Genomic DNA, 24,261 nt, shown 5'->3' on the forward strand with positions numbered 1-24,261 from the left:
ACAGCTTCTCTTCTTTCCCCTAACTCAATAATCAGCATTCCTATGTTTAAAGCATTTAAAAAGCCACTTAATAACATCAACCTCAAGTAAAAGCTTTACCCTATAACTGTGCAAATATCACAGAGTACCCAAATGACCTAAACACTACCATAATAATAAAAAATAAAAAATTTTTTTTAAAAAAAAAAGAAGGGCAAAACCCCTCAGGTAATTAAGAACCAGATGTATTGCAGTAGTTCTGTGCTGTCAGCATCAACTGGTGAAGCGAGGTGTATGCATTCCCATGCCACACGATGCCAGATGACAGCACCATCTCCCATCCATTTCAACTCTCACCAAAACTGGGTCATTTAATCACGATTTCCCTTGATAATAAAATCCAGAAATACAAAACAAAGTCACAAAGCGAAACGCTTCTGTTTTGTTGGAGAAAAATGTACAAATGCATGGGTATTTGTTCAGAAATTTTGACCTTTTCTGCTTTTCTTCAGATCCAGAGTATAATCCCATTTCAAATGATTGCAGTCTCTAATGAGACAAAACTGCTGCCCTCTTCACAGCTCCTTGCGGCTGATTCAACAAGTCATTACGCGTGATGGCAACATTTTTGAAAAAGGCAGGTTGAAACACTGTGATAATTCTCTCACCATGATTAAAAAACATTCTTTCAATAAGCCTAGTAGTTTAGTGTTTATTAAAATCTGGAGATCAATGGGGTTTTTAATAAGTAATGCCTCTGGGTATCATATACCATCATAAACCAGAATTCCTATAAGCTGTATGCTTGATACTCAAATGAAAATTTTAACCTTTCAGGAGAAAAAAACACCCTAGTTTCCCTCCCTGTCTCGGCTTCCTCAAGGATCCACTTAATCATATTTTGAAATCTAATAGGTTTTAGGAGTGATAAAAGTATTCTAGGTTGCAGCAATGGAAAGGAATGGATTATTCTAACCTTTAGCAAGAGCGAATGTGAAAGACGATTAATTTGTGAGGCTTTCTGAGGTTGGAGATGAAATCCTAGTTCCCTTGAAGTCTTTAGATTCAGCTTCTATTGAGACTGCACAGCAAGGATTGCACCCCAGCTCCTGTGTCACTTCCTACAATCAGCAGCCTGCCGTTACGTTGGTATCACCAAACAAGCTGTGCCCCCACACAGAAAAGAAGTTCATAGTTGTATGATGCATCTGGAATAGGAGGTAAGAGCTTCACACAAAGGTGGGGTAAGTTTCCTGTCCTGAGTTTTGCAATGCATCAGAGTAGATTATCACCATGGTTCTTCAGGTTTCAGATGTAACCCATGAACAGAGGAATCTACTCATATAAAAGTCCCTGGATGGTTGGAGTACAAATGCCATTGAACTCCCGTAACAGCAGAACAAATAATATGCAAATAACCACTTTGAAAACCTTGTTCTGATACGTGTTTTCTTTCCCACCAAAGGGCACTTCTCAGTAGAGGCTTTGATCAAGCAGACTCTGGTGATAACTTTGATTATTCTTTTTCTTAGCAAATTGTTCTGTTCTTGGCAGTAACCTGAAATTACCTGCATTCAGCCGGTTGTAAAGTTTCCATCACTTCAGCGGATGCATTACAGATCATCTGTAATGAGAGCTGGGAAGAAAGACAGGAGGAAAGAACTGGGGAGAATCTGTTGTGGAGCAGAGGGATGGTTCTTCTTTCTGGGCTTGGGTCTCAGAGGAAAGTGCCAAGATACAGAAAACTCAAGTTGCTCTTAAACCACAAATTTTCAGAAATTGAATTGGGGGTGCCGTTTTTAGCACTATGAGCTCATTCCTCATGTATTGTTGACTACAGTCAACAACAGATTTGTTTTCTATATTGTGAAGTGGTTTGTTTCTTCTTTTTTTATGTAGCACAATCATGCAATAAGGTTCTAACATTTTTCCTATTCAAGTCACTAGGGATTTATGACTGACTTAAAAAGCAACAAGATGAAGCCCTTGATTATAGATACACAAAACTGTCACCTGTCGTACCTTCTAAGATAGCTCCTGGGATAAATGTATTTGTGTGTCTGTTTCAGATGTATCTTTAACCTTTGCATTCCATTTTGATCCTCCTTATTATGTCTGCGTTGAAGCAGTGCTGCATCTACTTTGAATGAGAATCTTCACAACCCGGAATTGTCAGAATTTTTAAGAGTTGAGAAGACAGGAAAAAGATACAGCAAAATGATTTTAAAAGCTTGGAATCTTTTTTTAAAAAATTCTAATGCAAAGGGAAGATAGCACACAAGGAAACGCTTTGATGCATACGGGAGAAACACAATTGATGGACAGTATTAAATCAGTATGGATATATCTTCTCAATGAAACTCACACATGACACTGCAACCAATTTGTACACATTTCACTAGTAACCAAGGCATCATAGGAACCTGTACATCAGCTACACCCATGCAAGCAAGCCTACAGTCATTGCTATTGGAGAAGCATTTTTAGGTTGTTTTTTGAACTTTTCTCTTTAAAGATGACTGCCTTTAAGAGTTTAAGATTACCACATGCCACATTCAAATTTTGTAAAATAAATATTTATTTTAAAATGTATTTAACTTTTCGGTGATATAAAAAGTTTAAATATTGACCACCCCTGTGATGAGTACAGCTGCAGCTCTTTTTTGCAGTCCAGCAGCTCTGTAGTTTCTAGACCTAATTCCTTATAGAATATAAAATGTCACAGCAGACTGAAACAGCTTCAGGCCATTCTTTTTCCTCTGCAAACAGCAATAGCCATCAAAGAGCCACAGGATAACAGGATGCAAATACGCCAAATACCCATCTTGCTTGATACTGCCCCTTTCTCCAGATTTTTGCACAGGTTGACTCAGCTCAAGGTCTCACCTGGGAAGCATCAGACTTCGGGACTGTGAAATCTGGCTTCCATAGCTTCACTGTAGGAATGACCTAACACATTGCCCATGAAATGCTCTCTCTTATGGTTTTAATACAGATTTGCAAAATGATTCTGCATCAGTGAGAGATGAGGTGTGGTGAGCAGGAGAGCACAAGAGGCAATCCACGTAGGCATTATGCATTATGCTGCACACTGAGGAAAGCACTGTTGGCTCGTTAATTCTTAGCTGTGTTGTTAATCTTAGATGCTCATTTGTTCTGTGATTCCACTAAGGTTTCCATTTAACACTGCCCTCTTTGATATTCTGTTTTCCAACTTGTTTTTGCTGGAGCACTGCTGCTCTCTAGCTTTCAAAACCTTCTTTTATCCTCAGCCATTCTCTCACAACTGCTTTCTTCACACACTCCACTGATTACCTGTCTAAACTAAATGGGAAACACACTTTCCATGTCCAAGCCAAAGGCGGAACGTTTCCTTTGCATGCTTTTAAAATGCAGTATCAGAAATTACCAACTTCTGAAAGGAAGATTATCAAAAGCAATCTATCTCCCAGTGGCAAAGCTACAGATGAGGCACAAATATTTACAGCACATGGGAAACACACAGCTCCTGTGGACACAGCACTCTGTACTGAGAAGCCAAAGCTGAAAACCATATACACAGGCAAAAGTCACGGATCAAGTCACACAAAACAAACGTTCACTGTTTTTCCTGCTCACTGGAATGATAACAACTATCACCCGTGCTGAAACAAGCTCCTTGAATGCCTCGGTGGCTCATTTGCTCACCCCCAGTATGAAATCTCATTGCCGATTTTTTCACCAGTATCTGCAAGGCTTCGAACTTCAGGTGGCTTTGAAAGCGTGCCCCCCTCTGGCTGCACGGACACGATGCAATTCTCGTTAGTAGCAGCATCAATTCATTCCGTACGGCTTCTAGTGCCACTGAACAGCAGATCTGAAACCGGGCTTTCCTCCGTGGCTGTGGCGTTTCAGAGGATGCAAAAGTCCTTTACCGGTCAAAGATTCATACAGCGCTGTAAGGGCTGATGAGACTGTTGCGAGCAGCGACTTGTGTTTACAGTTTATCAACCTTCCTCTTATGTAGACAGCAAAGAAAGAGTAAAGAAACAGAAGAAAAAGTAAGGGCATTTATCCTGCTTATGAAGATGCTGTCCTATAAAAGAGAGGTAACCGCTCCAATACCTCTGGATGGCCTTGGGAACGAGTCTGCAGCTGCACACGGGAGGCATCAGGTGCTGCAGTGAGACCCCCAGAGAGCCCGGGGACTGCAGGAGCCATGGGGCAGTTTGCACCAGATGTTATCTGGTCGAGGATGCTTGTGACCTTCACACCAAGGGCTGACAGGGCAAAAGAAACACTAGCACTAGGATGTCAGTGATTTCAGAACAAGTGAGGTTTGTAGGAGAAATCTGGTGTGGCTAAACACGCTTTGTAATCTCCAGGACAGGGGTTGGAGTTTTTAATTCCAAGATAAAGGTACAGCCTCTGGTAAATCACCCTTTTAATGTAACACTTGTGTAAGAAAAGTCTGAGTCTTGGCCAGCTCATAAAAGGAAAATTTCAAAATTGAGTGAAGGGCTCTGGTTATGACACTCACTGCCCTACTGGGATGGATGCAATTCGCTCCCCCCTGCTTCCCTTCACAACTCTGTATGCTCAAAGTTATGCCGATGACTTGGAAATCACTGGGATCTAAAGGCATTTGATCAATGAACTGACTTTCATTTCACAGATCTAAAGACAACTTCAGAAGCCTGAACTTTGGAGAGAAGGTTTGTCCTTTATGCAACCAGATTTGTCAGCAAGGGAGAGCTCTTTGATCTGGATCACCTTGCAAAGGCTTCTCCTGACCTTTCCTCCCCCTCACAGACATCTCTTGGGACACAGATCCAGCAGAGGCTTTGAATTCAGTTCGTATTTTTGGGCCTTTCTTGTGAGTTCATCTTCCACTTGAATGATTCATCTGAGAGCAAAATCCAGCTTTGCTTACAACCTTCCTGTAAGAACGCAAGTTCAGTTTTGTATTTGGTAACTGACTGTTGATTCCTTCAAACCCAGGGAAATTTCTAATTAGGGTTATCCAGTGCGGAAACTGCATCGTGCAGCTCTCAATGTGCCAGTGTTTGACTGTGGCCATCTGCCCTCCTTGATAAAGGAGGGGAGAGATCCTGGGTGAGCTCTCTCCTCAGTAAACAGGGGACCATCGACGTCCGTCCCTGGCTGAGTTTTGTAGCAAAAAATATGTTTGGAAAAGGCACGTGAAGCAGGGACCAAGTGCTTAGGCAGCTGGGGAACCCCTGCCTGATTCATTTGAAACAGCCAGAGCACCAGCTAGATTCCTACCTCCTCAGCACTATTTGTGAACAGAATGATTCGGTGTTAGCACACAGACTTCTTTATCACTGGCTAGAACTGACTTAACCATGAACGCTTACATTAATCATTATAGTAACGTGTACATGATACTGAGCAAAGGCTCCCAGTACTCCCAGTAGTTACTTAGCCAAATGCAACGAGGTGGCAGACCTGGGCAATGACAGGAATAGAAAAAGCTGTTTGGAACTCGAAGCCTTAAGGCAGCCAACAGTGCCATCTTCTGGGTTGTTGCTGAATTTCTTCCAGTAAAACGCGTTTAAAACCTGGTGACTGTAAACTGTGTGGTTTGCCATTACTTTCTCACTCTTTGTATGCTTAAAAAGAACAATGTGTGCAACACTAAGCAGCAGTTGGGAAACAAAACCATTTTAAAATAGTTTTTCAAATTGTTACTTTCATATTAGGTACTGGATATCAGACAGACTACCTGGATCTCTAGACCACGGTCCAGCATTTTTATACCTACTTGTAGCACATGTAAAGACAGAGAAAAATGCCTATTGAAAATAAGTTACACAGTGAACTCACTGGATGCTGGTTTGGATGCTGAAATACTCAGGACTTGGGTCCAGACTCACTATCCTAAACCAGAAATTCTCCAGACTTTGTTAAAAGTCTGAAAATGTCACTCTGCCCCCTCTTTGTGCCCAGCAGCATTACTAACACAAGACCCCTGTGCTCAACGACTTCAGCTTTTCCTTCAGCCCCACTGAAACCCCCTCAGAGAAGCTCCTACTCCACCACCACCTAGAAATGTATCTCAAGAGCCCTGAAGCCCTTCTTGAATTTACATCCCTTGAAATATTGTTTAAATGCCCTAGTCTGGATCTTTGCCACTTGAGACTTTCCTGCCCATATTCCTCTCTATGGTGGGAAGTCCCAAGAGAGTTTCTCTGGGTCTTTCTGAGCAACTCCACAAAATTCAGCTGAGGTTCACCATCAGGGTTAAACTCCAGCTGTGTTAAAACCACTATAAATACTTAAGCTTGTAAATCAGACCTCAGTTCTTAGAGTTTTCAAAGCTTAATTAATCACAACAGCAATAGATAGCCTTTTCACAAATTGTCAAGCACGTATCAATCCTATATGTGTACTCAACATTGAAAGATCAGCAAAATAACTTGTGGACAGTGACAGAACAGCTGTTAACAGCAAAGAATAATCAGAAACGTGCAGACGTGGCACTTATGGACATGGTTTAGTGGTAGAGTGGGCAGTGCTTTAACAACGGTAAAGGTCTTTCCAACCTAAATGATTCTATGATAAATAAAGAGATAAGGCACAGCTATGAAAGACAAAATAACATTTCATGGGCACAACTGAAATTAAGGGAGAAATAATCAAGAATTCTGACACCGGTTTTCAAATACAAGACCCTCATAGCAATAGTAACAGTGCTGTGCCCATGACTGCAGACAAGTGTGCAAGAATCCATCTGAGGAAAGGCAGAATGTTCGTAAGAGGAAAGGAAAGAAAGTGATGAAACATCTGAGCAGCTAAGATTGCTTGGTTTAAAAGAATTAGGGGGGTGGGTTGTTTTTTATTCAGGTTTGGGATCAAGCTGAAATGGCAACTCAGAATTTCTGCCTTGTGTGGAGAGAAAAAAACAACACAGAAGAACTGCGGCATCAGGGATTACTGATTGATCTGTAATAAAGCATTTTAGTGATGGATGCTTAGCTGTTCTAAAAGGCACTGAAACATTGTGAAACACAGCTGGAGTAGTTAATCTATGAAGAATCAGAATAAAAGCATTTTTATTTTAAAGGATCTGACGCTGTAGCTGAGACAGGCTGGGCACAATAGCGCTGGTACAGCTGGCTGCAGCAGCTCCAGCACTCGCAGACATGCAGTCACCATCTACGTGCTGGGGCGTGCCAGAGAAGGTGTGAGAAATACCTCCTGGACACTTGCTGCTCTGCACTGAAGCAGTATCTCTTTGGTTACATGCTGACTTGTCTTTTCTTCAGCATTATGCAGATCTCCCTGAATGTCCTGCTTCAGACAGGAGAGTTAATTGCCTTTTATTCCCACCCCCCCACCCCCCCCCCCAAGGCTGCCTGTGCAGATGTACTGTGCCTGGGATCTGGGGGGGCAACTGCTCAGGCTCCTGAGGAGGCTGACAAGCAATTAGCTGGAGGATCATGTGTTGGCAGAGGCAGTGATCTGTGCTAAAACCTGTTCAGATTGTTGTTTCCTGAAGTTTTGTGGAAAAGCACAAATTAGTGTTCTCATGGAACAGTTGTTCATCGTCAAAAGCAAATACAGGATATCTTTGGCAAAAACTTATGATCTATTTGCACGCTCACGATAAAAGCAGGCGGTACGGCTAGACCAAACCACAGATTACAGAGATTTCTTGTAATTGACTTTGCTTTAGAAGGACAAATCCAATCCCCCTTCTGCAAAGGAGGAGAGATCAGGCTGTCCCAGGGTGCACTTTCAACTCCCCTGAAGCCCAGCCTTTGAACACTCAGAATCTAAGGAGGCTTAAGGAAGAAAACTAAGTTCAGTAAGAAGGAAGCTTTATAACCACATGTGTTTCTGGAATTTTTAGTATTGTGTAAACTCTTTTCAGCTTCATTTCTTAGAAATCTATCCGACTCCAAATGACGTCCAAGGTACTTCCAGCACCAACTAGACAGAAAGAAAAACCAAAAGTTTGGCTTAGGCCTGACCAAAAGTATTTCCTCCGCTGCCACTAGCACTCCAACACGACACAGCACATATTTTTCTTCTACTGTTTTTAGATGCAAATATTATCCCCGCAAAAGAATTACACTACACAAAAACACTGTTTTCCCCCATATAAACACCCACCCTCTAAACAGAAGTTAAATGATGAGGCCATTTTTTACATTTTTAGAGATATATATGTTTTCATAAGTTTTGGTTTGAACTCTTGTGAAGGACTAAAAGACTAAAACATCCATCAAAGTCAGCGGTGTGTATGGTGGCCAACGTATTCAGTCTCCTGATCAACACTGGGGAGCAGCTTCTGGGGTGAAATGCTGGTGACAGACCTGACAGAACATTACATCTAGTGACTATAAAAGTTGAAACGTGCTGATGCTTCTGCACTCAGCAGCTTTCACATCGCAAGTAGGAGGGATGTGTGCAGTATTTTTAGCTCCAGGTATTATACAGAGACATTAAATGCTGATGTTAGAGGGGACAGCACATGATTAGCTAAAAGCCAGACACCGGTGTTCTTGTAATGACAGCTATCGTACTATGTGTCACTTGCAAATGGAAGTGTGCCTAAAATATACAGCAATGGGATAAAAATATACTGTGCAAAAATTACAGAGCTGATGGAAACATAAAAAAAATATGGTAAGACACTGTCGCATTTCTACAGCAGCACAGAATTACTTTAATCAGACAATAAAGAATCATTCCCTTTAATAGAGTCCTCTGAGATGGTTTTAATACTCTGCAAAAGGGACTCTCTACCGGGCGTGGTAGGGCTGCAGGGTGGCATTACAGCTCCAGGACATCTCTTAGGAAACAGCTGGTTTTAACTTGGCTACATCCTACAGGTTTCTCTGTGACCTGTGGCAATGAGCATAACCAGGACAGCGCTTGACACAACCCCATCAGGACCCACATGAATGCTGTTTGCACTCACACACTGATCCTGTGAGCAAGCAGAGCTACTGAGGCAGTCATGCCTCAACACAGGGGTTTTACAAGTACATTAGTGACTGTAGGAGCCCAGTCAGGCAGCAATGTCCATATATCTACATATGTCAGCCAGTAAGACAGTGGTATTTAATTTATTGTGAATTTTTTTCTCCAAGGAATTAAAAGATCGCTTGTTGGAGAAACTCGAAAGTGCCAAGTTTTGTTAATTTTTTCTCAACCTCGAAGGACATATTCTTTGCCAGGATAGTGTGTATCTGTCCCGGGGGATTTAGCAAGGGAGAGCTGCCTGCAGACCAATCTCTCTAAATTCATTCCCGGCGGTGGGCAGAGCAGCAGAGGGCACCAGCATCCTGCTCAGACAAGAAAGAGCAGCAGCAGCAGCAGCAATCCCTCCTGATGTGTTTTTCAGTAGGCAGAGGGAAAAATATTGCAAAGTAGACAGTAATATAAAAAATTCAAACTGCAGTTTATCTGGCATGAAAACTTCTTGATTTGCACACAGCTAACCCACAGCCAGTGGCTGGGGTGCTGGGGATGCATGTTGTGACGGAAGATAGAAGGTTCATGAGTCCTTAAAAACTGATGGGGTGTTTAAGCAATGCTGTCCACTGCACCTTCAGTCTGTGTTTTAGTGTTTTAAGCAGGACAATAATTTCCCTAATTCTGAAAGGCCTTCGTAACAAACACGTAGTAGAACAGTTAAAGCAGGGGCAGCGTATATTAATTATAGAAAAATATACAGCAGTGTATATTTAAACATCAAACTAGTCTTTTAGCACCTGAAGCGTGAAACTGCAGGGAATTTCTCACTGCTTGCTTCTATTCATTACTTGACATAACAAGTGCTGGGAAATGCTGTGCTTCTCTTCCAAGGTGATGTTTTACTCATCACCCAAATCCTCAGTTTTGCCACATCCTAAGCTTCCTGCACTCAAAAAATCACCCACCAGGTCTGACCATTTCCTGCAGCTGAGGTGAAGGAGAAAGCCCAGCCATGCTGCTGTTGGGTACTTCGCATTCCCTTGTCCTTTGCTCGGACCCATCCTCTCTCTGCCTCTGGCCGTACAACTCGGCGAAATGACTGTCCTCTTGCTGTGTGCCCCTGGAGCACCTGGGGAGGTGCTCAAGGTGCTCTGACAAGTACCAGAGAGAGCAAAATGCCTCTCTTGCCCTCATTCAAGGCAGGAGAAAACTGGACAAGTCCTGTGAGAGCCAAGTCATGCACCCAGCTATTAACAGTGCCACAGTGGTAATGATCTTGTTCGCTAGTGACCTTTCGGAGCAGAGCATTCCCTGGAGATGCAAAGCAGCCAGCCTCTGCCCTTTGCTGCTCTAACAAGGCCATGCTGTGCCCAGGGTGGATGGTGCACATGCCGGTCAGCAGTGGCAATTGCTCAGGGATCCTCCTCAGGGCTCACACCCACCTCTTCGAAGCCCTTGCTCCAGGGGCCAGTGACAGGCCCAGCCCTTAATTCTGCAGAGTGGCAGAGTTCACAGCAGGATACGGGGATGGGATTTCTGCTGCTTTCCAAACACGCAGTTCACTCAGTGAGCTTTCACAGTCTAAAGTGCAGTAGTTGTGTCACGTTAAGATGCTGCAGTTACTCATCCCTAAGTCATGCACCTTTTCATCCTCTTTCTATAGGCAAAATCTTCATACACCCTCCTTTTCTGCCAGCGAGACCAGGAATACATTCCTCAAAGAGGAGATAATGCAGAGGTGCTGGTCATATTACAGTTAGAATGATTGTGTTATCTTATGGGGAAAAAAACACAGGTATATTAATTATACAGATCTGAAAATGCACACAAGCAAATAGGTCACACATTGAATTCAGTCATTTGATTAGGAATCAAATGAATTGATGAATTTGCATTAATCTAAAGAAGTATTTGAAACATATTTCAATCAAACTGTCGGCAGTTTACACAGAAACTGCTGAAGCTAGATAATGCTGCCACCTGGAAGAAAGGGCAGAGATAGTGACCTTTACCTAATTATTTGAATTACTTTGAATATGGGAAAGTAAATGGTAAGAATTCCATTATAATCAAAAGTGTTCTGCTTCCCTCTATTCATTCAGTATTCAACTTCAGCATCAAACACAATTCATATTCTCCTTCTGGATTAGAGGATTTTTAATAATGCATTAAATTATTCCTTGGGGTTCACTGAAAACTCGTAGCATGTACAATAGTTTTCAGCAGTGCTCATTTACACAAAGCAGCATGTCGATTACCCAGGCAGTGTCTGACCAACACCCTCTACATCTTTACAAATGAAAATCCTGCACTTAATGCTCGACACTCACACTGTGATCTTAATTGCAGTGGTCAGCCCACATTAATCTGGAGCCTCTTCATTAAATGAAAGAAAGATGGCTCTTACAAGTGCTGGATATGTGTTTGGGAAATCAATTCCTTATTGCAAATAACATACCCATCTAAAATGCTCTCTCTTTCCTTTTATGCAGGAACCAGCCGTGACGGGATAGGCGACTGGGCAGTGCAATCATGCACATGCACCAACTGCCCCTCGGTTGCACTGGTACCCTGTTGTCTGACCTCAACTTCATACATAGAAACCGCTTTTCAAGCCAACAAAAACTGTGGTTGAACAACAAAAAAAACTCTTCAAGTGCCTATGACAGTACTGCAGCAAAGAAAAATCCTGTGAATATATATAAAGCATTTGTAATGATTTTGTTTTCCACAGTTATGCTTAGACTAAAGCTTGAACTGGTTTTGAACCCTGGATAAGTGAGTACCTGGCAGATTATCCCTGAATCATTTTTCCTGTGTCTCAGCATTTTTGGCATACACTAATACTGCTAGCAAGTGAATCTTTCAGTCTTTGGACATGGTTGTCATTCTTGTCTCGGGCCTGGAATTGGCAGTGACAAAATGGTGAGAGATACTTTAGCTAATTGTTTCCTCTTGCCAGTGAATATGGAAATGGTTGTCACACAATTGTTATTAAAGGAGATCATTGAGCCAAGACAACATGTGTCTGCTTGGTTTTTTTTCCTCCCTTATCCTGTTTTCAGGAGGAGACCTGACTGCCCTCTGGCATTTTCTGTACAAGTCCTTCTATAAATAAAGCCTTTGCGGTTTCAGATCCAGAGCAGGTAAGTAGTTCTCAGATTCTCAAATTCTGCTGTATGAAGCCAGAATTGATTTGGGACCTTTTTTATTCAGCTCAGAGACCGCACTGTTAGAGCAGCACAGTGCAATCAGCAGGGAGCGCAGGGCTAGAAGACTTCTAGGTTAAACTGCGGCAGTTTGGGGACGGACAGAGATTTCTGCAGCACAGTTGAACTCTGGAGCTCCCTTTGGTGCAGGTCCCCGAGACAGGGACAGGGATTAGCTCTAAAGGTTTATCACCTGTCAGTGCTCCCCAAAGGTTTCTGGGACAGAGCTGCTTGGGAGATGGGGAGCTGTGTGATAAAGGATCTTCCTATTTGCTGAAGGAGCGATAGTGCCTTGGGAGATGCAGGGCTGGCACCCTGCAAGTCTCCACATACTGCTCTTGTGTGGAGGTATGGGTCTCAGGATCTAACATGTGTGGCAGCCTGAAAGTCTACAGTTCTACTTTATTTCTGCAATATTTTAGCTGGAAGTGTTACATAGAAATACTGCCATCTTTGCAAATGCACTAGAATTGGCAATAAGAGAAAGTTATAGCTGCACCTTTCCTTGGATTTCTTGAAAGGCAGACAGCAAAGCTATTTATATCCCAGCTCTAAGCCTGCCTATGCGCATTTTCAGAATCTTTCAATTTTCTTTCCAGCTTTCAGCTACCCTTTAATTTCTTTTCGTTCTTTTATCCTCATGGGATTTCTCAGATTTACTGGATGGCCATGGATATTTGCTTTCACTCAGTTGTAATTATTGCCTTTTCTATATTTTTCGTGCAGGTGGCTCTCTCCTGTATGTCAGCCACGCTAAAAAGGAGCAAGTAAATTGTTTATAAGCCACACTGTGGGGATGTGACATTAAGGTGAATATGAGTTTTCACAGCAGTGCCAGAACAAAATATTAACCTTATAACCTAGTATTAGCTGTACCACCTTGCATTGAAGATCTGGGAAAGATGAGCAACTCTTCCCAAGGGATACTCACTATTAAAGTGAGAACATACGGAAACATACATAGACACGATTAAGGTTTTAATACCAAAACCTTTTCAGACACATCATGTGACACTTCACTTTTCTCGGTAAGTTTTGAGGACAAGGCTGGCTGCATGTTGTGAAATAGGAAGGCTAAAGCTGCCCAGGTTTGGAGGAACGGGGTATTTGAGGGAGAGGAGGACCAAGAAAAACATGAAAAATTGAGTCACTCATTTTTTTATTCTCCTCTAAGTATGAGACCTAGGGACTACAATTAATCTTTAAGTCTATCCTGATTTCTCTGCCTATCATTTATTGAAAAGACAACCTTGTACTCTATTTATAAAAGTGAAGGTCTGTATTCTTAGAAAATTAATCTATAATTTCTGTCATTGTGGTGCTTGGACGAATTTTTGTTGTTGCTAGCATTAATTAGCCAGGAGTATGTATAAGCATTCATTAAACAAAAAAAACCCCAAACACCTGTGTTATTACAAAATGAAATCATGCTCACAGTTCACTTTTTTATGCCTTGTAGCCTTTATGCTTTGCTTTCTTCTCCCTCAGATGAATCATGTGTGACAAAGATGTTGCTATCCCAGAGATAACAAGTTTCTGCAAGTTTTGTGAAAATGGACAGCCAAGAAGAGAAGAGACTTGTTAACGCCTCCGCTAGGGAAAGAGCGCTGCAAAAGCAACGTTTCTTGGGGATCAGAAAGCCCAAATGAGAGACTTTCAAAAGCCCAAATGCTGAGAGAAACAGCAGTCAGTGCTGGAGTTTATATTAGAGAACTCAATTCTCAGGCATGGGTGGTTTTCTTGTTTGCTGCATAGTGACTCTGATGTCTAAAGAGGGAATGAAATCAAGCTGAAGCTTTGGTTAAATTCCGCTAAGAAGAAAAAACTTGCTCTGCCTGGGTCAGCCTGGCAGAGTGCTGAGCCTTCCCTGCACAGCGATCAATAGCTCACCTGATGGGAAGTTCCTTAACACTGAATTTCCACTCCTGTTGCCCAGGGCTGTCTTATTGGCACCACTATAATATCCATCATTGTTACAGAAAGGCAATGTCCACTTCTGGACTTCAGAAAAGAAATTATAGGTTTTCAAAGCTGAGCAGTCGGTCCAGGGCTCCCCTCTGCCCCCCACTGACGCCTGGGAATGCTGCACGAAACTGTGCCCATCTGCACAACCAGGAGCCCAGCTGACACATTTTCTGAACATACCTAGACAGCTAGCATGGAGCTGCAATTAAAAATGTTCCCCTTTATGAAGTGTTTCACTGCTAGCAGTCATGGGAAGTTATTCCACATATCTCAGGTTTAGATTCTCTATAAGCAGTGTACGAGATAGGGGTCTGCAGGGATGAAGGGCCAGTTCTGGAGGAGCTCAGTCTCTAACTGACTTGCAGAGGGATAGGATGGTCTATGAGTCCTGCTCTCACCTGTGGTGGTGGTTCCCCTTTGGGAAAAGTACTGCAGAGCTGGGCATTTCTGCATTTCACTACCTGGAAGTGACTTACAAGGGCTGTCCCTGCCTTACTCAATGGAAGCAGGGACATTTCTGCTTCTTTGAACGTCCTGAGCTATTTCTCAAATTCATACCTGGCAGGGTAGACTGTCCAACGTAAGATGTCTGAAACAGAGATCAGAGGCCAAAAAGGGAAAAGATTTGATACACTCGCCCTAGGGAGCAAGTGCACCTGACTTACTCATTTCTACTTCATCTCAGCCTTGGTGCAAAAAGAGCTTGCAAACCAGTCTTGGCTTTTATTAGGTTTGACAGCATTAAGCAGTTAAGATTCATAGCTGATTTCAGATTCCAAGGGATGCTTTAATTCCTGAGAAACAAAAACACTTCACCTATCATGAGGAACAGGGAACAGGTCAAATAGCTCAGTTTTCCTATGTACCAGAAAGTCATAATGATATCCAGGACTTTTCTCCTGTGGCAGGCTCAGTGGTGTCTGAAGACATGTTTACTGCTCTTTGTTCCAGATACCCTTATGCTCTGAAGCTCCAAATAGCATCTACTCTTCCTGACAGGATACCATATACTCATAACCCAAAACAGAGACACAGTTGTACATTGTTCACATGAGGGTAAGCGAGCAGAGAGCAATGAAGCTAAGATGAGAAACCTTGCCAATGCTCGTAACACGTCCCTGCTCTTTCATCAAATTTCTGGTCTGGAGAACTGCCAGAGTATTGCAAGGAAACGAGGAGACATGCAAAGAGTGAGGGGGAAAAAGGAAATTAACACAAAGCCAATTGTATTGGATTTCCACAAGAAGAATCATCGTCTGCCTTAGCAGACGTGCTGGCAGAACATGCACTGAGAGAAACAGCAAATTTGACCTCACATTTCACCCCCACCTCAGGATACGGATGATGCTCCAGCAGAATGAAGTAGCTGTCTTTCCTTTAAAAAGCCAAGTTCCTCATAAAATCACAGAAAATGAGGGGTGGAAGTGACCTCAGAAACATCTGGTGCAATCCCCCACTGCCAGGCAGGGTCAGCTCTCCTTGGGAGAGGCTCAGGAAGACCTCAGTGATGGAAGAGGTTCTACAGCCCCCAGGTAGGGGATCTCAGCACTTAGCTCTGCCCAGCCATGAAATACTTTCCATAACCAGAATTGCACTTGCCGTAGCTCGAACTCCTCATTTCCATACCTGGGAATTCCATGCCTCATCAGAAGTTCCTGTGAGTTGGATTTTCTTGTGTCTATAGCTGCTTAAAGTCAGACATCAAAGCACCGTGCTGGGTCTGGGTTCAAATTAATTCCTAAATCTCCACTCTTCAGTCTCTACTTGCTGTCCCCATTTCTTCAGATGACTGTGACAACCGTGACCTCTGAGCACACACTGTGGTGTATGACATTTTGATGGCTTATAAAACCTACTGGTCAAGTAGTACAAATTAAATTAATTTCATTCATGGATTTTAATTTACTTCCTACAGAGTGATTTTTTGCATCCCAGCAAGTTAATACCAAAGTCAATAACGACTGTCATCATCATTTCAACCTTTTGGTTCAGTTTCCTGAATTGCACCTGTAAATCAAATCGGTTATTGCCATAAAGTGCATGTGCTGATTGTTTGATTAGCTCCCTGTAAAGGCACTGTCATTCCCTGCCACAAAAGTAATTACAACTATAACTTGTTTAACCAAAGCCTGACTTCATGAGTCCCTGTGCTAGAGTCTACACAGTTTTCTGCTGCCTTCGCTGCGGCTCATCTCCAACCTGGGCGCCGTTCCCCCCACTGGCCAGCAGGTCATTACAGCCCTCTTGACCAAGCACTTGTGGGCACCTGAGGATATCCACCCCATGGTCATCACTATTTAGGGCTACTCCTAGCTAGTTTGTGAGCTATGCAACTGGTGAGCTCTGGACATTTCTACTGGACAGCAGATCCTCAGGCATCAGGTTGTGGGTGCAGAGCAGACCCTTCGGAGAAAGGTCATGCCAGGGAGGGGGCTGAGGTACTCTCACAGCATCTTTGTCCTCTCAGCCTGGCTGCCTTTGCTCTCTCCATGACATGTGCCACCCATGAAAATCTGCACCCATGTGCTGTTCACCCCAGTCCTGGCCAGGCTCCAGCATGGGCTCATGGGGAATCTTGTTGACACAAATGATGATCTAGAAAATAACAAAAGGTTTTCAAGGGAATTGTGGTTTTCAAATGATGAGCTAACAAAGACGTCGCTGGTCGTTTTCCTGCGAATGATACGTACAGCTGTCAGTCAGTGCGATAAACCCCAATTTTATTCCTTTTTGAAGTGTTTGACATGTTTTTTTCCCAATTGAGACACTCTGGCTAAAGAAGCACAGTAAGAATCCTTCATTTTGATTTGTCCTGACTGAGTTTGGTCTTCTGACATCTCTGGGTCTCGAAGCAAATATAAATTATATGCAAGGTCTGTACACTTTGTTCTCTGGTACAAAGACACATTTGCTGGCATGGAAACCTCTTCTCTTTTCCTCTGCATTCTTTACCAGGCAGCACACCTCTACTGTATATCTGTTCACAAAACGTTTCTGCACTTGAAATTGATTTCTGTTCAAGTTTCCTTAAAACCCAAGAAAGTACGTTGCCAGGTTGTAATGGACACGTTTCAGATTCCCGGCTCTGGCTGCCAGTTGGTTTGCAAGCCTTTGGAGTAATTTAACTAGAACAGCAGCAAAGGAAATTGTCCTTTGGACCAAAACAGGATAATTTGCATGAAAATGTGTATTAAAGGTTAATCAGGGCATCACTATAGGGATTTAATTTGTGGTTTAGTAATAATGTCTGTTGCTCTGTAAAATGTAACCTGCTTTTTCTTATGGTAGACTTTTCTATTGATACATTAAAGTAAATAAACAATACGACAGTCCATTATTTCCTATGTCATAGAAAGTAGAAGCAGCAGCCAGGCAACATTGGAGCACATTTATGTCACAGGGTAAGATCTGAGGCCCTCTACCTTTCGACATCTTAACGGTTAATATTATATTCTTGAATTGCAAATAGGGAATAGGTTCATTAGTTTAGAGGTGTTGCATCTTTTCTGCTTTCCTGTATAACACAAAGTACTTGATGCACTTAAAAGCTCTATGATTGTGATTAAAACCAAATATCCTTTCCATGAATTTTTTTTTTTTTTAGTCTTGTAAGGAATGCCTCCAAATTGCAACCCTTACAATGCTGCTTCTTTCAGCACACAGTCACCTTGGTGAACCTTACAGCTACATCTACAAAGGTAACAAACAGAACATCATAGGGTTTTACTTTTCATTTTGGCAGATACAATGTTCTGCTTTAGGGAGATTCTTAGAACACTTCATTGCATTGCTCATTATCAGAGCTCGATGTATAAAAGCACAAATCACAAAACTCAGCTGCATTTAGCTAAAACATTTTTTAAGGCTCTTGAACTTTTCAAGTAATCCAGGTCTGATTTACAGTTTCTTATAAAAGTCAAGCAGCATTTCAAGTTTTCACGTGCACGTGTCACCGGCGAAATGATTCCACTCCAACTGCAGTTTGCTTCCTCTTTGTCCCCTTTGAACCCTGATTATAAAAATATCCATTTGTGTTAGCTAGTCCTACATGGTGAGAATCAAATGGAACATTCACCCAAATATCTCTGCAGCTTTGCATCCGTCATTTTCAGATAATTTTAATGTTCCTTATCTTATGGCACATGTATCACGATGTCTTTCTTCTGTGACCTCTTGATGCCGGGACAGACACAAGACACCCCCTCTGTTAGTGAAAACCTTGAGCTCTTCTCACCCTTTCCCCAGGGGAACAGCATTTCTTAGCGTTTATGCAAACCAGGTTAGCACGGCTGACTCCACTGCAACTACTTCCGGACTGCACTGGTATTGTTTCTGATTCTTATCTTTGCAACATTTATTTGTAGATTTATGGCCTGACATTTACAGAAACAAACAAAAAAACCCCCACATTTTGCCAAACTGCTGGTGACAATTACATAACCCAAAATAGGGAGACTGATAATTCATTGGTGTCTCCCCATTTGTTTCTCCCTCCGAGACTTTATATCCCCTTCGCAACATCCAAAACAGATTAGTGGACGCTCTGATTCCCCTTCGCTTTGGTCCCGGTAGATGGCATAATAGATGTCTAACTACCAAAATATTAGCCTGTTGTAATATAATGCAAATCTGGATCAAGCTCACAGTCTTGTAAAGAATTGAAATGGTGTGGAAAAAAAGTCTTCCCCAAATATTTCTCTCTGAGAACTTCCACTAACATTGGTATAGTTTTGTGATTTTTGTTTTTCAAAAAAAATATTTTTTTACAGTGAAATGTCTTTTACAAACTCCAGTTGTGAGCTGTTCTGCATTATAAATCGTGTTCTCTGCATCTGAATTCTGATATAAAATAGCTCCAGGGACAGTATTAAATTGAAAAAATAAATCATATTAATAAATCTCCTAGTTCTAATGTTTTTGGTTTTTTTTTCCCAGCTTTGATATCTCCTAATACAGCATTCTGTAGGAAAACTATGTCCTGAAAGAAATTAAAATGTGTAATACACAGAAATCTCAATCTGCCTTATCACACACTTTCTTCTTCTTAATATAGAAGAAATTTATGGCTGTGTAACATATGCAAGAGGTTAAGCAATATAAACCAAGAAAAGCAGCTCTTATGATAGGAAGCAAACAGTGCAGCCTGCAGGCCACTCTATTTCTACGTTGATGTGAGCATCCCAATAACTTTAAGTAATAATTAATTACTTGCATTAGAAAATTGCCTTTTTAAAATTGATAACTGGATGCTGAATAAATGGAGTGTGTGTTAAGCATGCAATTATTTTACTTAGCTAATTCCTTTAAGTGGAAGTAACTGTGTACACGTCCTTTCAGAGCAACACCTTCAGACTTCGCTTGCTAAAATAATTGGTTTAAACAATTTATCCTTATTTTTAAACATTCCCAGTATCCTATTCAAAGCAGTATCTTATGACACTGTAAGATATTGGGACTATTTCTTCCGGTGCCTCTCCAGCAGGAAGAGCTGGGTGGAGGAGATGCACTGGCTGCTGGCTCTGCTCATGGACAACTAACCTGAGCTCAGGTGCTGGTAGAGACTTCTGACCAATTCATATTGCTCAAGGCCATCTGCTGTTCTCATTTAAGCACGTTTATGCCGTAAGCCAGTATATTTTACCAGCTGGTGTTTGACCAAGTAACTTGAGTTTTCACTAAAGCACAGATTTCAGAGAGAATCCTAATCTTGATGACAAGACCCCGATTAAAAAAAAAAATAAAAAATTACTATCCTCAGCACAACTTTCCAGTAGCTAATCATGCACACTGATAGAAACATCTGCCACATTTCTGAATTGGGTTGGGTTGGTTCCAGGTTCTAGTCACTGGCTTTTCTCATCCCTTTCTCCTAGATTAAAGAGAACCAGTGGAGAAATAACTTTGGCAATCATGTTCTGTCTCATCTTGCTGTATTAAATGGAAAGAACCTTTACAGAGCAACATCAAACTGATCTAGCAGCTCTTTCCCATAACAATTTCAGGTTTTGAACGTCCTGCTTACAATGCGGACAACAGTATTGCAATATGCAGCAGTCACAATCTGCCTTTATTAATACGGTTTTCACTCTATAAGTCTTGATGTTCACGTATATCTAAATCTTTTGTTCCTAATCAAATGCATTTATGATTTTCCACAGTGCCTTAGAAATCAGTATTTGTGAAACCTTGAAAGCGCATACAACTATTGAGGCTTGTCTTAGTTTTTCCCTCTTGATTATAAACATACATTTCTATGTTATTACCATTACCACCAATTTCCTTTCCTGCAGACAGTTCATCTTTGCATATTGTAACAAGGAAGTCTAAAATTTTCCTTCTGCTGTTTCTTTGCCACGTTAGAAAATGTTCAGCTTTCCCATTTAGAATAGCGGTGCTGTTAATCATATTTTACTAGTGAATGCAGATGATTCCCACTGTATCACATGGGAACTGAAATACCTCACAGTTAATGTGTGTTTCCACACTGGAAATACAGAAACAAGAATATTTTTCCCTGGCTGTTACACTGGGACTGCCTGCAGTATGGTTGGAAATGCATTAACAGCCAATTGTTTTATGAAGTACAAACTGAGAAGAAGCAATAATAGGCCCTTTAGAAAATTTGCAATGAAAATTCACATTTGGAAGCTTCTTACAGAGTCTATCAGCAGTGGGTATGCAGGTTCAGTTCCCTCCTGTACTAAGCTCGCATTCATGATGAGTTTTCAGCCAGCATTCTCCATAACTACTGCGTATGAAGCTGACACTGTTTCAGTACCAAAAGTAGGAAGAGAAGAAGAGCGAATGCAGGCAAATGATTGCTGGAGTCAGTCTGGCTCTGCACTGGATTTCTCCTAACAGCTCCAGGAATGTAAACACAGAGCAGGGCGCGACCAGACCCTCTTCATTAGCTGCAAATGCAATAGGCCAAATTCTGCAGAAGGCTGTGGAGACCTTAAAATTATCCTCCAGAGTGTAATTAAAAGTCTTCTTTGCCTTTTACCCTGATATATCTATTGATTAGGCCCCAAACTTCAAAACAAGCTATCCAAATCATGAAAGTACATTCTTAGTAAGTACATCAGTAGGTGCACATAACAGCTAGAGGGTAAATTTCAATGCAAGAGAGGAAGAAATTGTAAATGGTATTTTGGTAAGATCTTTTGAATCTTTCCTTCTTTTCAAAAAGTCCTTCCAGAGAGGCAGAAAATTGTTTCTTGACACTAACTGGAAGCTGTTCTGGCATGTTACAGGAATTGTACAAATAGCTGCTCTGTAAATATTCAACATATGCTTAAGAACAACAAGCAAGACTGCCAAATGTATTAACAAATCCTGAGCACAACGGTACACTGTGTGGTGAGATTAATGACCTGGGACACAATAATATCTTCCTGAGGAAGTGAAGCACTGAAGTATGAATGCAAAAGAATCGTAGAATTTGCATAAACCCTGCTCAGGCTCTAAATCATCCTGGGTCAAGGTTTCAGTAGTTTGCAAGCACCTACAGATGCAGATCCTCTATTTATTCCTCCTCCTTTCATCTCAGTGAGGTCAGACCTCAGTGAACCCTTCATTTAAATTTTGCTGAGCCATTCTTGAAATGATTGCAAAATATAGAAACAAGCTCAACAAGAAATGCCTATCCAGAAAAATTGTAACTGCTGTTTCAAACTTGATTCTAGACTCCCTAATACAATCCTTATGTTCATGTTTTTCTAGCTGAAAGCATTAAAACCACAAGCATATACACTGAAATTAGCTGTAAATGTTTTTTAGTAAAGTTATTGTAACATTTATGCCAGTAGATGGCAACTCAGCAGCCATCTGTAAATGGCTGGAAGTAACTGTAGATCCAAATATTTATGGCTCACACTAAGTGTAATAATAATACACAGAAGGCCTTGTCGTACCATACTTCATGGCAAAGCAGCTGGCTTTAGCAGCAAAACTCAAAAAATGGAACGGTGTCACCAAAACCAGAGCAAGAGATAGGAACCTGGACAGTTGAGTCCCAGCAGGTTGCTCTGTGAAACCAGCCATACGAGATGGAAATGATGCGTAGAAACCACATGCATCACAAATTATTCAGGGCATGCAGTAGTATGGTGTTGCTTATAATACATGGATTATTAATTCCTCTATAATACCACTTCCAGTGGTCACAGTTTGATGCTTCCAAGCAATAACAACCAACATCAGGCAGATCCCATTGTAGACACAACAGCTGCCCAGGCAGGATACTGCTGCCAGTAGAATGTTAATTCTCTGAAAAAAAAAATTTCAGCTAAAACAACAGATGAAATAACAAAATCATGAGAAAGAGTGGTGACTGGATATAGAAAATTTTGATGGTTTTGATGATAGAAGAGAACCTGAAAGAGTAAAAATCCCTTCCCCAAAATTACCCAGAGGTCAGGATGAATGAAAGATTCCTGATGTGCTTTGTCCTGGAGCTATTTCTGTTCATCATCTTCAGCTGAAGTCACTCTGCCTCTCTTAAATCCTTGGCCTTTCAACGTCTTGTGGAGAGGCTTGGGCCTATAACTAGTTATAGCCAAGTTAGTATTGCGCTTTCTGCAGTGGCAGAAGGGTCCCTTTAAATGGATGGTCCTGAAATCTGCCCTGTTCTAAATAGTATCTCAGTGAAGCCACATGACTGGGGACAGGTGAAATCAGAGCACCGATTCCTCCTCAGACACCTCAGTTTAGGGAAAAACTGATTGTACCTCTCTCTAGCTAGCTCAGCACTGAAGAGTGAGCTAGCCAGTTGAAGACACGTCTGGTTAGGAGATAACTGGTGTAACAGGGAGGGTTTCACCTGGAATTTTACTGGCACGGGTTTAAGTAGGCAATAGATACCCCTTGTGCACCAAGGCCTGGCTGTGCTGGCACAGCGCTGCCCAGAGCAGCTCCGCCTTCCCAGCCTGGCACCCCCAGGCACCCCCAGCCAGCCCCACATCTCCCTCCAGGCTCGGCTGCACATGAGATGCCCGGGGCAGCCTGAGCACTTACGCTTGTGGAGAAGGAGAGGTGGAGTTAACAGGTATGCCACACCTACAATGCATCAGAGGAGGACTCCCAGGCTTCTCCAACTGCCCGTCTTAGTTATCCACAGTAATTATGGCAGAGAGGAAGGCAGTCACCAAAATAATCAGGGTCCAACATTAATTATGCAGCATCTGTGCTGTAGGGACTACAAGGAAAAATTTCCCCTTTATTTTCTGGCATATTCTCACACTGTTCCTGTCAGTCTGTTTCTTTGGATTGAGATCTTTGTTTTCATTCCATCACTGCTAGTAAAAATGGATGTGGAATAAAATCCCTAATCCAAATATTTCCCCAAATGTCGAGAAAACTCAGTTCTGGATTGAAACTTGCTACCTCAAGCCCTTTATTAAATGCAAATTATTCTTGTTAAAAGTAGTATACTGAAGACTGATCCCCAGACATACTACTGACTTGATCAAGCCTCCTGCTGAACAAAGCTATAAATATTACTATAAATATTCATGAAGTTCATGTAAATATCATCTCCCACAGTGCTGCTGCTCCTACACAGGTAGAGTGTGTAGGAAATTTATTAATTTATTTATTTTCTTAGGGAGGCAGTCCACTTCTCTATCACAGGGAAAGAAAAGAGCCATGAAGAAATACAAGGAGTCCTTTGGAGTGATGGAGAGGCTGAGTCATTAGCATGGCCAAAACTGTGGTGTGGTGAGAGCAACTTGGTCTCGTACAGCATATAAGTCTTAGTTTCCAGAAGCAAAAGATTGCCACCCTGCCCGTAGCAGATGCTGCTTCACGTGACTAGTCTAACACCAGAAACCCCCTTGCGAGAAGCGAATTACTTATGTTGTGGTAGTACCTGTGCAGTTGTACAGATCAGAGGGACGTCTACCCATGAAGGATGGTGCTGCTCCTCTGCTCAGCAGAGGAAGGCTGTAGCCGAGCCAGCCAGGACTGCCAGACAGGCAGCATCAAAGCAAAACTCGATCCACGCAGTGCCGTGCTGCCACAGGGAGAGGATGAGGTGGCTCTTGGCTACTGCCTCAGCTCTGCCTAGAAATAGGTGAGACACCCTTGTCTCTGTGCTTTTCTACCAGAAACATTTCCCCCCTCGACATACACAGACGCCCCTTAAAAATAATTTTTGACACAAACAGGTATAAAGTTGGGT

The sequence above is a fragment of the Leptosomus discolor genome, chromosome 10, assembly GCF_034619465.1.
Source record: "Leptosomus discolor isolate bLepDis1 chromosome 10, bLepDis1.hap2, whole genome shotgun sequence".
NCBI lineage: Eukaryota > Metazoa > Chordata > Aves > Leptosomiformes > Leptosomidae > Leptosomus > Leptosomus discolor.